The sequence below is a fragment of the Quercus lobata genome, chromosome 4 (assembly GCF_001633185.2).
Source record: "Quercus lobata isolate SW786 chromosome 4, ValleyOak3.0 Primary Assembly, whole genome shotgun sequence".
Classification (NCBI taxonomy): Eukaryota; Viridiplantae; Streptophyta; class Magnoliopsida; order Fagales; family Fagaceae; genus Quercus; species Quercus lobata.
Window position 1 is genome coordinate 22,670,761 of NC_044907.1, and position 18,196 is coordinate 22,688,956.

The 18,196-nt window shown below is 37.3% G+C and overlaps 1 pseudogene; it reads right to left on the reverse strand.

Annotated features, from left to right (window-relative positions):
* Positions 1 to 3,790: 3,790 nt before the first annotated feature.
* On the reverse strand, positions 3,791 to 17,326 carry LOC115984852 (annotated as a pseudogene).
* Positions 17,327 to 18,196: the final 870 nt, after the last annotated feature.

Here is an 18,196-nt window from a genome sequence, read left to right on the forward strand (position 1 = left end):
ATTTTCATAATTTCCCGAGTGATATATAAATGTTTTATTGATGTTCAAGCTTGAAAAAAAAAAGTGATATGGGTGATATGTATTGATGATATACATTAATGAGTGTGACAAAATTAATATCCATAATAAAACAATTTTTGGACAACAAGAAAAGGAAATTGTTGGTTTATTTTGACCCCTATACACTCAAATTGTTTAACCTAATTAATTAACCAAGTTGATACTTAGGTTTATTATTCAAATTTGGGTTAAACATAAACAATCATGTCATAATAGCAGAAAAGTAAAGAAGACTAGCGATATTATGACCTAGGAAAACCAATGAAATCGTCTAGTCAGGTTGATACTTAGGTTTATTATTCATTTCTAGGTTAAATACAAACAATCATATCACAATAGCAAAAAAGTAAATAAGATAAGTGATATTATGACCCAAGAAAACTAATGAAACAGTCCAATTTCAAGGTAAAAAACCCAGGCAGGATTTAACCTAAAATATCCATAAAGCAACAAATTCACTATATAAAATGGAAGATTTACAATTTAGACCCTTGTAAACTAAAATTGTTTAACCTAATTATTTAACCAAGTTAATACTTAGGTTTATTATTCAAATCTAGGTTAAACACAAAAGATCATATCACAATAGCAAAAAAGTAAAGAAGACAAGTGATATGACGACTCTGGGAAACTAATGAAATCATCTAGTTTTTCAAGGTAAAAAACCTATGGAGGATTTAACCTAAAAAGTTCACAAGGTAACAAATTCACTATATAGAATGGAAGTTTTACAATAGAATTTTCCCTAAATTTAATGCTACCTTTTACAGTACTTACTCATATGACTACATGCAATTCCGAATTCATGGACTTTTCTATCTGAATTTGTTGCACACAGACACCCTCATTTGTGACTCTAAAATCCCACTCAAAACTTTAGATTATCAACAGTAGTTAATCTTGTGATGGCAGCAACTTCTACAGTACTGAATCATGAGTTTCTTCAAACAATAACATTGGTAGAATATTTTAGAGATTTTTGGGTATAAAAACCCTAGATCTATAATAGGAGGCACAAAAAACACTCTTCTCTCTCTAAAACCTCTTTAAATACTAGGAGAATTAGATATAAAACCCTAATCACTAATTTGACTTAATGGGTTGATGGGCGTTAACTAAATTCTGCAAAAATGCATCTTGATCTGTCGAATCTTCTTCCTGATCGATCGAACCTGGCATGTTTCAAACTTCCTAAACTTGCAGCTACCTTGTTTTTGTATTCTGACTTGCAGCACCTTAAGCATTGTGTAATATACGTTATAGACTCTATGATCTATTTCTATACAAGTTTGTGCTCATAGTTTGCCAATTGTTCTAAATTTTTAGAACCTAGCAATCTCCCCCTTTAGCAATCCGTGACAAAACTTACATACATAATGAAGTACTTCATTATGTATGTAAGTTTTGTCACGGATTTTTTTGTAAGTTGCAGTGGGAAAAAAACGCTGGGACAATACGATTTTTCTGTAGTGAGTGCTCAAATACAAGAACAACCCTATTACAATAAAATACATGAATACATCACAAATCTCAATCTAATACTTCTTACCCAAAAGTTGAAAGAAGAGGCAAAAGATCTTGATCGGAATGTACATGTCTTTCCTGAAACACTCAAAAGAACACATCAACGCATGTGTGGAAATAAAGACAAATAAACAAAATGAGTAACACATTGCAAATCATAAAGCAAATAGTTTGATATCAACTTTGTTGAACACAACTAAGGAAATATAAAACCATAAGCAAACTAACTCTCCCTCTAAGTTAGATACATCAAAATATTTTATTTTCTCCACCTTTCAAAAACAAATTCATCCCCCCCCCCCCCCTAAAATAAAAATAGCTAAAAACATTTTCAACATGATTCCTAAATTTCATCTATTTCTCCCCCTTTTTGTCACGTATTGACAAAGACAATCCACTTAGAAGGTAGACAAAAAAATACACAACAGAAATCGAGAGAAAATAGAGAATCAAGGAAACATAAAACAAATAAGCTCTATAGAAATTAGAGGCAACTCCCCACCTATAAAAATAGGAAAAACAAAAAACGTTTTGGAAAAAAAAGTTTTAGGAAAATTTAGGAGGTGGGAAAAATAAAGAGAAACACACACCAAAAAAAAAAAATTTGAAGATATACATGATTTTGAATGTTCTCTCTTTCAATATATGCAAACTTGACGCTATGTGATTCATAAACAGATGCATGCAAACTCTTCAAGCAAATTAGTTAAGACTATACATTATAGAACTCAATGATATAAAAATTCAGCATGCAAAGTGTTTTCATGTGTCATGGTATTTTGAAAACTCAAATCAAACTCAAGAGTAGAGAAAATATTTACAAATTTATTATCTACCATATCTCTTAAAAAAATATCCCATTTTTTTGCAATTCATACATAAAGAAAAATAGCATATACTAAAATGTACAGAACTCAAAAATCAATCAATCAATTTTTTAAATCAAGTTGAGTACCCAATTTAGCAAAGTGTATGAGTGTTGTGTGTGAAAACAATATATGAGAAATATGACTGCACAAATGCAAGATAGATAAAGTAAACAATGCAATGCATGTCCTAATCTATATGTGCAATGCATGTGAATCCAAACACAAATGATGCATGACAAGACTAATTAGTCAAGAACCTAAAAACTGAAATTTTCTAGTTTTGATTGGTCAAAAATCAATTAGGCATCAATCGAATTAGGCAGAGAGTTTTGGCCTAAAAATTGGACTTTTTTGATTGGTCAAGGGAATTGTTCGACTGATCAAACAGCAAAAAATTTTTAAACTTGAAAAATCTAGAAATTTTTGTAGAAAAAACAACTTGAAAGCATTTTTTATGATATGTAATGCACATGAACAAGATCCAATAAGTTTCAAAAACATAAGGCACTCAAATCCTCACTTTAAAACCAATCAAGAAGTTAAAATCACAAAATTAAATATTCTAAAACAAATTTTTCTACAAATTCCCAACCAAAACAAAAAAAATTGTATGTGCACAACAAATTTTATGTAATTAAAGATGACTAGACTAGACAACACACACAATCTCATGTACAGAATTTAGTACAGATTTGCTTGTAGTGTGTGCAACTAATAAGTGTACAAAACACAAAATAGGAGATATGTAGATAGTATTCAAGCAAATTTTCTACATTATCAAGCACATTGGTTTGAAAGAGACTATCACCTATAGAGTTACATCCTATAACTCCCACTTCTCCTAGGAAAAATGTTTACAATCATTTATAAGCTTTTTGATTCTTTTTGCTTTTTCTTTTTTTTTTATTATTATTTTTTTCTTTTTGAGCATAATTAAAGATATTGTGCATGGACATATAGGAGATAGAAAAGAAATAACCTTGTTATGTATTGTTTGTGTGTGTTTATATATATATATATATATATATATATATATCAAATACCTTGTTTTATCTTGCTGTGCAAGTGCTACACCTTACCAAGCAGTGGCGGAGCCAGGAATTTATATTTGGGGGGGCCATGTATAATTTTTTTTTTTTTTTTTTTTTTTGTGTGTATGAAATGTCAAATAGTAATATACAATATTTCATAACTGAGTATGTATAAACCAAAGTATATTTAATTAAAATTAAGCAATCATGAGACAAAATTAAAAAAAATGATTTAATATCTTTAATCAACTATAAAATGGGCAAAGTCGCAAAACATACAATAACATAAAAGCTAAACATCTTTGTTCAAAACTGTAACCTACGCTCTTTAAGAGATCTAAAGTCATCAAGTATTGAGTCAGAAGTGAAGTTCTCAGCAATTTCCTTTTCAATGTAGACAACTAAGTTATCTGAGAGAAACTCGTCCTCCATTTTGTTGCGCAGTCTTGTTTTAACAATTTTCATAGCTGAAAAGGCTCGCTCACCAGTTGCTGTGGACACTGGAAGAGTTAAAACAAGGCGAATCAATCGATCAATAAGAGGATATACTTGTGACTTTTCTGTCTCTACTAACCTTCGACATAATTCTGCCATAGATGACAAATTCTGAAACTTCAAATGATTTTGCACATCATGCTCAAATAGCTTCAATTTGTAAGGTTGAATTTATTCAACCATCTAATTGGCTTTATTCCGTGCCAAATTTGCTTGTAATTCAGCATTTAGTAACCCTGTATTTAGGTGGGTTTGATGTAAGGGTAGTGAGTGAGATAGAGTGAAGTTTGCTCAAGAGTGTGCAAGAAAACAGAGACTCGCAGCTGGGACTCGCGGGTGACTCGCAGGTGACTCGCGGCTGCAAGCCGCCAGAAGCAGCACACGTGCCAAGCATGCTGGAAGATGAACAGTCATGCTAGCTGGAGCACTACAGGACAAAACAGGACAACTGGCCATACGGTTATCTCGCGACTGGATCTCGCGACTTAGTCAAGCCGCGAGGTCAAGCCGCGAGCCACCCCTGTTTTGTAAAAACCTGACGTTTCACATTCCTCTCCACTCCAGTATAAATACCCCTTTTACCCACGATTGAAAGAGAGCTTCCAGAGAGAATTTTGAGAGAGAAACCCTAAAGAAAAACAAGATTGTTTCACCCACAATCTATACCTTAGAGTCTCTACAAATTCCTCAACTCTCTTCCTCTCCATTGACAAATCCTTGAGAGGCATTATACCAAACCTGGTTCTCACCATCATCATCACTATGAGACAGTTGTTTGGATTACTGGGAAGCAGTTAGGAAGGAACCAATCTTCATTGGTTGATGCTATGGTCTAGTAGCGGAATCCGGGAAGCTAGAAAAGAAAAAGGTTCGGTGCAACCTCGTTGGAGCAAGAAGCTTGGAGGGCTTAGGTGCACTGGGTAGATTAGGCTTGGAGGGTCTATTGCTGTCCTTGTATCCCAACTGTATTTTCTAGTGGATTGTTTACCGCTTGGAGGGCGGCGGAGAGGTTTTACGCTGAGGGCTTCGGTTTCCTTTTCGATAACACATCGCGTGTTGTCTTTGTGTTTGCATCTTCCTTCCTCTCTATCTTTGCCTTTTCATTATCTGTTGTGGTTTTATTTTGTTATGGCTTAGATAGTTTTTAACCTATTTCGTATTATAGCATATGTTAAGTTTCCGCACACTAGTTGTTTGACATATTGCTTGAATTGGTTAAGTTGTAATTTGGGGGTCTAAACGTTCAAAGGTGTTTTGTACACGTTTTTGAACTTTCACAATTGGATTTTCAAACCAGTCCTATCACGCTCAGAAAAATCAAGAGGATAATATTTCTCAACAAGACAACATATATCATCCACATTAAAGGATTTGTAAGCATCCTTTGGATCCAAAGCAGAGCAAAGTGTCAAGAGTTCTATTGGTTGTTCACCAAACCTATTGTCAAGCTCTTGTAGTTGAACATCTATTGTAGCATTAAATATATCAAAATGATAATGATGCTCCACTGTAACATGATCCCTTTTCTTACGACTTCTACCTTCAACATATTGAGCACTTAGATCTGGAATATCAATTTCAAATATTTTGGAGAATCCTATGACATTCTCAAGAAAATTATCCCAGCCATCTACTCTTAAATTTTGGATGAGTGCCTTTGTTGCTGAAACTAAATTTTGGGCATTTGAGATGTCTTGAGATTTTTGCTGTAAAGCTTGACAAAGAACATCAGTAATACCGATGATTTCCTTCATTAGATGTAAACTAAATATAAACTCAAATGAATTAATCATTTTATGAGCTACATTTGCATCTCCACGTTGCAAGTAGGTGGACCCGTCTTCCTTTATATTTTCAAGCACCAAACAAGTTGGACCAAACATCCTTATTAGGCTACAAATAGAATTAAAATGAGACCCCCAACGAGAATCTCCATCCCTTTTTAGAGTTCCAATTTGGTTTGCTCCTGTTCCTGTTTCAAGTTCATCAATAGCTAACATTCTAGCAATTTCTGCAGCTTGAGCAGCTCTTAGTTCATCATTACGTTTACACGAAGAACCAACTGTAGTGATAATGAAATTTAAATTCAAGAAGAATTCATGGATAGGGATTACCTCTCTTGATGCAGCAACTAATGCTAATTGTAACCGATGAGCAAAGCAATGCACATAGTTTGCATAAGAACAATCATTAAGAACTAAGGCTTGCAATCCTTTCCATTCACCACACATGTTGCTAGCACCGTCATATCCTTGTCCACGAATATTTTGAATGTCAAGATAGTGATGAGAAAGAATAGCATATATTTCGTTCTTCAGGGTCAATGCAGCAGTGTCTTTAACATGAGAAAGATCAAAGAAGCGTTCTTGTATAAAGCCATCATTGTCAACAAATCTCAAAACAAGAGCCAGTTACTCTCTCTTTGACTCATCACGTGACTCATCAACAATAATACAAAATTTGGAATCCCCAATGTCTTCACGAATCTTACTCCACACTTTACTTGCAATAACATGCAGAATCTCCTTCTGAATTATAGGTGAAGTGTACTTAGCAGATTTAGGAGCATTTTCCAAAACAACTTGTGCAACCTTATCATTATAAGATGCCAAAATTCTAATCATCTCAAGGAAATTTCCTCGGTTTTTTGATTGAAGGGTTTCATCATGACCTCTAAAAGGACACCCTTGAAAGGTGAGCCACCGAACAGTATCAATAGAAGTTTTCACCCATAGTCGATTATTTAGAATTTGTTCAGAGCTTTGCACATTCATCACTTTATCTATATGCACTAATTCATTCAATAGATCATCACAATATTTCACAGCATTGTTGTGGGGTGAGCAAGGATCTTCTCCAACATGATTCAAAAAGGCACAATTCTTTCCATTATTGACTTTTTTCCAATTTCTAAATCCTGTGAAAGTAAATGCATCACAGCCAGGGCGTTTACTTCTTTCCATGGTTAAAAGATAACATGGCAGACAGTATGCAGCATCTTTAGTAGGAGAATACTCCAACCAAGAAGAAAATTGAGTGAACCAAGAAGCTTGAAAGCGACGAGGATGCTTTTCTCTAGAAAATGGATAGTTTGAAAGACGAATTTTGAAAGTTCAAAAACGTGTATAAACACCTTTGAACGTTTAGACCCCCAAATTACAACTTAACCAATTCAAGTAATATGTCAAACAACTAGTGTGCGGAAACTTAACATATGCTATAATGTGGAATTGGTAAAAACTATCTAAGCCAAAAAAAAATATAATCCATAGTAGATAATAAAAAGGCAAAGATAGAGAGGAAGGAAGATGCAAACACAAAGACAACACGCGATGTGTTATCGAAGAGGAAACCGAAGCCCTCGGCGTAAAACCTCTCCGCCGCCCTCCAAGCGGTAAACAATCCACTAGAAAATACAGTTGGGATACATGGATAGCAATAGACCCTCCAAGCCTAATCTACCCAGTGCACCTAAGCCCTCCAAGCTTCTTGCTCCAACGAGGTTGCGCCGTATCTTTTTCTTTTCTAGCTTCCTGGATTCCGCTACTAGACCGTAGCATCAACCAATGAAGATTGGTTCCTTCCTAACTGCTTCCCAGAAATCCAAACAGCTGTCTCACAGTGATGATGATGGTGAGAACCAGGTTTGGTATAATGCCTCTCAAGGATTTGACAATGGAGAGGAAGAGAGTTGAGGAATTTGAAGAGACTCTAAGGTATAGATTGTGGGTGAATCAATCTTGTTTTTCTTTAGGGTTTCTCTCTCAAAATTCTCTCTGGAAGCTCTCTTTCAATCATGGGTAAAATGGGTATTTATACTGGAGTGGGAGAGGAATGTGAAACGTCAGGTTTAACAAAACAGGGGTGGCTCGCGGCTTGACCTCGCGGCTTGACTAAGTCGCGAGATCCAGTCGCGAGATAACCGTATGGCCAGTTGTCCTGTTTTGTCCTGTAGTGCTTCAGCTTGCATGACTGTTCATCTTCCAGCATGCTTGGCACGTGTGCTGCGTCTGGCGGCTTACAGCCGCGAGTCACCCGCGAGTCCCAGCCGTGAGTCTCTGTTTTCTTGCACACTCTTGAGCAATCGTGGGTAAAAGGGGTATTTATACTAGAGTGGGAGAGGAATGTGAAACGTCAGGTTTAACAAAACAGGGGTGGCTCGCGGCTTGACCTCGCGGCTTGACTAAGTCGCGAGATCCAGTCACGAGATAACCGTATGGCCAGTTGTCCTGTTTTGTCCTGTAGTGCTCCAGTTTGCATGACTGTTCATCTTCCAGCATGCTTGGCACGTGTGCTGCGTCTGGCGGCTTGCAGCCGCGAGTCACCCGCGAGTCCCAGCCGCGAGTCTCTGTTTTCTTGCACACTCTTGAGCAATCTTCACTCTATCTCACTCACTACCCTTACATCAAACCTACCTAAATACAGGGTTACTAAATGCTGAATTACAAGCAAATTTGGCACGGAATAAAGCCAATTAGATGGTTGAATAAATTCAATCTTACAATCTCCCCCTTTGGCTATTCCGTGACAAAACCCTAAAACAGACTTTAGACTTAACATGTGAGTTGGGAACAGTTGAACAAAAATCACTCACACCTAACTCTAGAAGCTGTGAAGCACTTGAATCATATGAACATAATACTCCTGAAACACAACAATACACCATGATCATTGTAAAGTAGAAAATCGTAAAATGCATATGAAACAGGCAATATGTGATCAAGCAAAGATTGAGTTAAGAAACAAACCATGGCTTGATCAACCAAGTGAACACCACAAGGTAGTGATCACAGTGCTCATTCACACTTGGAATGAACACAAGGACATACAAGTTAACAAGCACAGGGCAAGACACTTGTATGTTCAACACTCAACCAATGCATAGTACACAAGGTATATGCATCTAGGAACAATCCTACAAGGGCACAAGAGTGACAGTACATAAACCAAAATGCAGGACATTTAGATTAAAGTACTGATTTCAACATAGCATAAAGGCTGCAATAGGTTGCAATAAGCAAGGTACATACCATAAAGCCTACAAACTATGCATAAAACATAAACCCTAAAAGCTTACAAAAGCACATGGGTACAAACCACAAAACATCCTGAATAACAGTTTACAAAAACACAATATATCAACTTAAAGTGAAAACTTAAACTGAAGAAGAATGTAAAGACACTCCCCCTTAGGTAATATCCTCCCCCTCTGATCATGTCTATCACTCCCCCTTTTTGTCATGGAATAGGCTATTCATCCTCTTCCAGCTTTCTCTGAATTTGATCCAATTGAGTTTGAAGAGAAGTAAACTTCATGTCCCATCGAATGCTTTGATGGTGTAGAGAAGCTATGAGTCCAGACATCTTTGTATTCAACTCGTGGACAGAGGATACAATGCGATCAAGTTTCTCATCTAGGGAAAGAGTGCTGAAATGAAATCCACTGGGAGATGCAGAAGTTTCTGGTTTGGCTCTCTTCCGACTATGTCCAATGCTTGCATTGAATGTACGCATGTTGATTGGACTTGGTTTTGAGATAGGAGATTCTTCTGCCGTTGGATAAATTCCTTTGAGCTTCAAGATCCGTGAAATGAGACTGCAGAAAGGAACGAATATCCGAGACTCAGTTCGAAGAACCGTTTTGCGCAGAACATGAAAGATATGAGCACAGATATCTATTTCCACATCAGAGATTAGATCATGAAGAAACAACGCACGTCCGAGGTTCATATACCCAGTGCTTGATAAAGGGTACAAATTGTGAAACGTCACAATTGTAAGCACTCTCAGTTTTGGAGAAAGAGAGGAAACACTAATGGATTTCCCATTTGGTGAGAACTCCAAATATTGACCAAGACTTTCTTTGAGAAGCTCCTCATTAGGACAGAGATCATCATAAACCGGTGAATGTTGGAAAATTGGTCTGTTGATGTGAAGAATTTCTGCCAGATATGCAGGAGAGACAGAAAAGCTCTTTTTCCGAACCCAGCACTTAAGTTCATCTCCTTCCATAATTGCGTTAGCATAAAATTCTTTTACCAAATTTTCATACGCGTCATCCAGATCAGAGAGAAGGTAATTCCAATCCTTGTGAGCAAACCATTTCAGAATGTCAGTGTCATGAAGTGAGGGCTGATCCACAGCTCTTTCTAGTAATGGTGTGGCATGTAGAAAGTAATTCTCATAAGACTGATAGGCTGCATATGATCTGAACTTGTTGGGATCGAAGCTCTTTGATGAAGAGCGAGTCCCTTTTGTTTGAGGTGGATAATCATCAACATCAATTACTGGTTCCTTCCCTTTGGAACTACCTCCTTTCACAGCAACTTTCTTGAATGGTGACATGACTAGTCTGCATTATGAACAAGAGAAATGGCAGAACACAATCCAACAAACTTTATTAGCAGTGGGTTAGCGGAAATTTAGGGACAATGAAGAAACCCTAATAGTTGGATGAAAATGGCCAGAAAATAGCAATGAGGGACATAAATGGCCCAAATTGAACTACACAGTAGAGGGAGTCAAAATAAAACCACACAATCAGCTGAAAAAGGACCCACATTCAACAACACATCAACAGGATACCACACAGGATCATTTTGAAACACCACATCAACAGCAGATCAGACAAAAATAGCTAACCCTAGCTAAGCACAAGATGAAGAACAAAACCAACAGTATAAAATAGCTTAAAACAGAAACAAAAATTTCCATAAGCTAAGCATGGACAAAGAGTAATAGCTGAGCTAAAAACCCATCTCAAAATCACAATCAAATTCGAATAATCTAGAGGGAAAACCATAACAACAAGTAGAATAGAGTTCAAGACAGAAAAACCATACCTGTTACTCGATGATTTTGAGCTAAAAAGAGGCAAACAATGGAGATCGAAAATGGAGGCACGGTGTGAATGGGTAAGAGCAGATGAGAAAGACAATGAACAGTTCACAAAAAGATCGAGGGAAAAACAAAAAGTTTAAAAACTGCCCCTGTATTTCCTAAACACACGATTTTCGCGACTGAAACGAGTCACCAAAAAGTCGCCAGATCAAGCCGCCAAAACACTCAAGGACAAAAATTTGAAAAAAAAATTTCTAAGTGTTTTCGCGACTGGAAGATCTACTCGCGAGTGAGTCGCGAGCTAAACCGCGAAAATCTCTGAGTAAACCGCGTGACTGGACCTTCCACTCGCGAACAAGTCGCCAAAAATGACCCGCGAAGACGCGACTGAGGCACGGGACTTGACATACCCGCGAATGAGCCGCCAAAACAGGGCAAAACTGGATTTTTGAAATTTTCAGATTTTTCAAACAAAATACTTTCCAAAAACACCTCAAACACACAAAAATCTTTTTGTGCTTGAATTAACAAAGATTGAGCATGTGAAAACACATTTCATCAAGTACAATCACAAAATGAATATGGCATTTATTGAACATAAACTTGTGTGTTGTGTGTGGATATCAACAATGAGATAGTCCTTAGTCTAATGTGAAGCTTCAATGATCAATTCAACCAAGACATACACAATTAGCACTAGATCATGTGACCCATCTCAATTATAGAAATATGTATATATGACCTCCCATAAAACTTGATAACTTAACTTGGAGCTTTACATTTGACTCCACTTTTAATCATAACATTTGATCTTTTTGATCGTTTGAGTCAATCACCTCTCCTTGTGAGAGTGATATTTGATATTTCACTTTAATGAACAAGCCTTTGGCTTTTTTGAATAAACATTCACTTTAATATAAGGTCGCTTACCCTTTTTCCTAGTCAAATACTAGAATGTGCGACAGGCTTTTGCAGCTCAATATCTCTTTTCATTTGGAGATTTACATTTGGTGAGCTCTTTTTAGCAAAACAAAAATAAAGAGTGGGAAGATATATAGACACAAGTCTATGCATGTCTCAAGATCAACATAACCATTCACTAATCATTCATGACAAGTTTGAAGATCTATTTACAACAATCACATAGATTTCAAGATTTTTCCCACAGAGATATGAGTGCATGAAAACAAGCAATGCTCAAAAATGCACAAAGCCATTAGCACAAAGGTACAAGGCAAAACAAGTTTTGAGATAAAAACTCAACAATGTCAATCAGGCTTTTTGATTTTCTAATTTTTATGTGATTTTTGGATTTTTGACACAAAAGAAGAAAATGATTGAACAAACATAGAAAGAAGCAACAGTATTCATAAATGGACAAACAAACAATAAACATGTTGCACAAAGAGCTAACAAAAAAGTGTGTGCCCCAACACAAACAGATTTATCATATTATAAATATGTGAAGCACACAACACACAAGAGAGTCAAGGAATTGTACCAACACCAATGGTCTTACGGAGTGATTCAAACCGTGGACCATCGAGAGGTTTGGTGAAGATGTCCGCCTTTTGATTGTCGGTGTGTATGAACTCAAGACACACAACTCTCTCCTCTACCAAATCCCGAATGAAATGGTAACGTATTTCTATGTGTTTAGATTTTGAATGCTGGACAGGATTCTTGGAAAGATTGATGGCACTAGTGTTGTCACAGAAGACACACATCGTTTCTTGAGGAATTCCATAGTCATGAAGTAATTTCTTCATCCAAAGAAGCTGAGTGCAGCAACTTCCAACAGCGATGTATTCTACTTCAACAGTAGATAGAGATACGGAATTCTGCTTCTTGCTCATCCACGAGACAAGATTGTTACCAAGGTAGAAACAGCCGCCTGGAGTACTTTTCCGATCGTCTACACTGCCAGCCCAGTCAGCATCTGAATACCCAGCAAGACAAGCATTTGAGTCTTTTGAATTCCACAGACCATAGTTTGCAGTGCCATTCACATATCGAATGATTCGTTTAGCAGCAGTGAGATGAGATTCCTTCGGATTAGCTTGGTACCTGGCACAAACGCCAACACTGAAAGCAATGCCCGGTCTACTGGCTGTAAGATAGAGTAAACTCCTTATGATGCTCCTATACAATGTAGGACTTACTTCGACTCCAGACGAATCAACATTCAGTTTAGTGGATGAGCTCATGGGAGTGGAAGCATGTTTTTTGGAGTCTAGTCCAAACTTCTTGACAATGTTTCTGGCATACTTCTCTTGAGATACAAATATACCTTCCTTCTGTTGTTTGACTTGAAGACCCAAGAAAAATGTGAGCTCACCCACCATACTCATCTCAAACTCCTTCTTCATCTCCTCAGAAAATTCAGTAGCACGATCTTCGATGGTTGCCCCAAACACTATGTCATCAACATAGACTTGTGCCACAAGGAGATAATCTTCATCATTTTTGACAAACAGAGTTTGATCGGCATTCCCTCTCTTGAAACCTCTATCTAGAAGATAATGTGTAAGACGATCGTACCAGGCTCTAGGCGCTTGTTTTAAGCCATAAAGGGCTTTCTTCAATCTTAATACATGATCTGGAAAATGAGGATCCTCAAATCCTTTTGGTTGCTCAACAAATACTTCTTCATTTAGATATCCATTCAGAAATGCGCACTTTACATCCATTTGATAAAGTTTGAAATTCAAAGTGCACGCAATGGACATGAGGATTCGAATGGATTCGAGTCTTGCCACCGGAGCGAAAGATTCATCAAAATCCACTCCTTCTACTTGAGTGTATCCTTGAGCTACTAACCGAGATTTGTTTCGAATTATCTCTCCATCTTCATCAGTTTTATTTTTAAAAATCCATTTTGTGCCTATAACATGAACGTTTTCAGGCCTTGGAGCAAGTTCCCACACATCATTCCTCACAAACTGATTCAGCTCTTCATGCATTGACTCAACCCAATTCTCATCTTGAAGAGCCTCTTCAACCCTTTTTGGTTCAAACTGTGCAAGATAGCAGTGATATGTTACATGATTGGCTAGCAGAATGTTTCCTTTCCTGAGGCGAAGACTGTCATCAAGAGATCCTATGATGTTACTTTCCGGATGATTCTTGATAACTCTTGAAGATGGCCTTTTTGAAGTGGAAACTTCATCACTACGAGAGATAGGAGGATGAACTTCCAAAAGAGTAAGAGGACTTGATGTTCTAGACATCGATCTCGTTTACATTCTTGGGTTGATGGGAGTTGATTCTACTTCTGGTATAGGTTCTTCACCTTCTATATCCAAGGCTTCTACCTCAACATTGGGCTCTTTGGTGCTCGGCCCTTCTACATCATCAATCATTTCCACCTTAGGTAAGACATTTATGGACTCCATCACAGTCTTTGTTCTCTTGTTAAACACTCTATATGCTCGACTTGTAGTAGAGTACCCAAGAAAAATACCCTCATCACTTCTCGCATCAAACTTCCCAAGATTCTCCCGATCATTTAGGATATAGTATTTACTTCCAAACACCCGGAAATACTTCACTTTAGGCTTCTTCCCATTCCATATCTCATAGGCAGTCTTCTTTGTACCAACTCGAAAGAAAATCCTATTGCCAATGTGACACGAGGTGTTGACAGCTTCTCCCCAAAATTTTTGAGGTATTTGCTTGTTAAGCAACATGACTCTTGCCATCTCCTGAATCACACGATTTTTTCTCTCTACCACTCCCATTTTGTTGTGGAGTTTTGGGAGCTGAAAATTCTCTTTTAATTCCATTCTTCTCACTGAAGGCCTCGAATCTTGCATTCTCAAATTCCCTCCCATGATCACTTCTAATTTTGGTTATCGGAATCCCTTTTTCGTTTTGTAGTTTCTTGCACAGAATCTCCAACCTCTCACAAGCTTCTGATTTTTCTCTAAGGAATTCAACCCAAGTGTATCTTGAGTAGTCGTCCACAATGACCATAATGTATCTCTTCCCCCTAGGCTTTCAGTTCTGGTAGGCCCCATTAGATCAACATGAAGTAACTCCAAGCACCGAGAAGTGGCAATCATATTCACCTTGTGATGACTTGCCTTAGTTTGCTTCCCCATTTGACACGCACCACAAACGGTCTTCTTCACTTTTCCAAACTTAGGAAGTCCCTCGACTGCTTCAAGTTTGGAGACTTTTGCTACTTGTTTGAAGTTGGCATGCCCAAATCTGTGATGCCACAGCTCCAACATATCCACACGAGCACTTCTACACGATATGGGTGCCGTGGGAACTATTCCATAACAGTTATCTGTAGTCCGATTTCCCTCCAAAACCTGAATCCCCTCTTCATTGATGATCAAGCATCCCTTCTTAGAGAATTGTACCAGGAAATCATCATCACAAATTTGAGTGATGCTCAGCAAATTCACCTTCAGTCCTTTTATGTACAGCACATCTTTCAACAGCGGCAAACCAGGTATCTCAATGGTTCCTTTGCCTAGGACTTGAGCATGACTTCCATCACCAAAGGTCACATAGTCACCAACCTTATCTTTGAGTGTCTTAAACAGTGACTTATCCCCTGTCATATGGCGAGAACACCCACTGTCAAGATACCACAAACACGCATTAAACACCTTCAATGAGGTATGCACAAATAGGTTCACATGTGACAAACATTCTTGACCTTCAAACACAAACTCATCATCAGTTTTCATGCTTCTTTCAGATTGATTTTTTATTTTCAGATTCTCAATCATCTCACACAACATTCTATTCTTTCTTTTATATTTCTTAATCAATGATTTAGATTCAGATATGCTACTGTGTAAGACATGATTCTGATTTTCAAGATATTCCAGCATGTGAACAAATACTCTAGCATGTTTCTTAGTTTTTAACAACTCTACTAGATCATTAATAAGACACCTTTCAGACATATGCATAGAGTCATTTTCACAAACACTTAAGCTACAATTCAGCATGGTATTTTCCATAACAATAACCACAACACAGGGGTCTAGGATCATACTTAGGTAGTAAAACCACAACAAGTGTACCTGCTCTGATACCAATTGAAAGTTCAAAAACGTGTATAAACACCTTTGAACGTTTAGACCCCCAAATTACAACTTAACTAATTCAAGCAATATGTCAAACAACTAGTGTGCGGAAACTTAACATATGCTATAATGTGGAATTGGTAAAAACTATCTAAGCCAAAACAAAATATAATCCACAGCAGATAATAAAAAGGCAAAGATAGAGAGGAAGGAAGATGCAAACACAAAGACAACACGCGATGTGTTATCGAAGAAGAAACCGAAGCCCTCGGTGTAAAACCTCTCCGCCACCCTCCAAGCGGTAAACAATCCACTAGAAAATACAGTTGGGATACATGGACAGCAATAGACCCTCCAAGCCTAATCTACCCAGTGCACCTAAGCCCTCCAAGCTTCTTGCTCCAACGAGGTTCCACCGAACCTTTTTCTTTTCTAGCTTCCCGGATTCCGCTACTAGACCGTAGCATCAACCAATGAAGATTGGTTCCTTCCTAACTGCTTCCCAGAAATCCAAACAGCTGTCTCACAGTGATGATGATGGTGAGAACCAGGTTTAGTATAATGCCTCTCAAGGATTTGACAATGGAGAGGAAGAGAGTTGAGGAATTTGAAGAGACTCTAAGGTATAGATTGTGGGTGAATCAATCTTATTTTTCTTTAGGGTTTCTCTCTCAAAATTCTCTCTGGAAGCTCTCTTTCAATCGTGGGTAAAAGGGGTATTTATACTGGAGTGGGAGAGGAATGTGAAACGTCAGGTTTAACAAAACAAGGGTGGCTCGCGGCTAGACCTCGCGGCTTGACTAAGTCGCGAGATCCAGTCGCGAGATAACCGTATGGCCAGTTGTCCTATTTTGTCCTGTAGTGCTCCAGCTTGCATGACTGTTCATCTTCCAGCATGCTTGGCACGTGTGCTGCGTCTGGTGGCTTGCAGCCGCGAGTCACCTGCAAGTCCCAGCCGCGAGTCTCTGTTTTCTTGCACACTCTTGAGCAATCTTCACTCTATCTCACTCACTACCCTTACATCAAACCCACCTAAATACAGGATTACTAAATGCTGAATTACAAGCAAATTTGGCACGGAATAAAGCCAATTAGATGGTTGAATAAATTCAACCTTACAAATTTGATATGGTTTAGCTTTTAAGTAAGCACGTCTAACTTCATCACGTATATTGGCTGGATAGTTACACATTTCAATGTGCTCTCCTGGATCTCGTTTTAAAATTCTAACATCAACTTCATTGGAACTAAGTGGTGAAAATTTTAAATGAATTTCTTCAAGTTCCACTTCCACCACTGACGGTCTAGAAGGATGTTTTTCGAGATCAATTCTTGGAGATTTGGAAGGACGCTCATTGGAAGTTGACGCTTTAACATTAGAACCTAAAAGTGTACTATTTTCTGAATTACTGTCTTCATTTTTTTTGAAGAATGAGTCAATAGTCCTGAACTTGCCCATGATCTAAATTATCAAATTAAATTATCACTTATTAAATAAAAGACAAACAATAATATATATATATATATAAAAAAAATATAGAATAAACAACAACTAAATACATGAATATATATATATATATATATATATATATATATTGTCTATAATATATTGATTATTATAATAATAAATAATATATTATAAGAAATTGAAAAAGAAAGCAATGAAAAAAAAAAAAAAACAAATACTTGGAGCACGGTGACACAGCACACAAGCTGTCAAGCACAAGCACAAGCACAAGAAGCTTCACAAATTGAGGGGCCCACAGCTGTAGCCTACTGACAATTGCAATAAGAATGGTACAAAATTAGTCACTTTTTATGGCCTCAATTCAACACATATCACGTTTACCCAACAAAAATTGAACACAGTACATATATATTTAACTATTACAATTCTAGAAAGTGCAGAATAAAGAGACAAAACCTTTACCTTTAAACAAAGAGACAAAAATTTTACTTTTAAACAAAGGGATGAGAAGGAATGATCTAAAATCTGAAAAGATTAAAAAAAGAAAGAAGAAGGGGGCAAAGACAGTGCAGTGGCTGTGGCGAGAAGGATTGAAGGAGGCTAAACCGCTGAAGGAAAAGAGAAAGAACTGAAAGAAGAAAGAGAAGAAGAATGCAAAGCCCAAGTCCTCAACGGAGAGAGAGAGAGTCACCTGTTGAAAGATTTTTTCTGTTCTGCAACTGCAAGACTGCTGCAACTGTGTGGCAGCGTGTGGGAGAGACAAAGTTTCAGACTTTTCAATTTTTTTTGCCATGTACAAGTAAGACCTAGATACATTGGGATGAAAATTAGAATTTTTTTTCTCTTTTATTTGTTGAGATA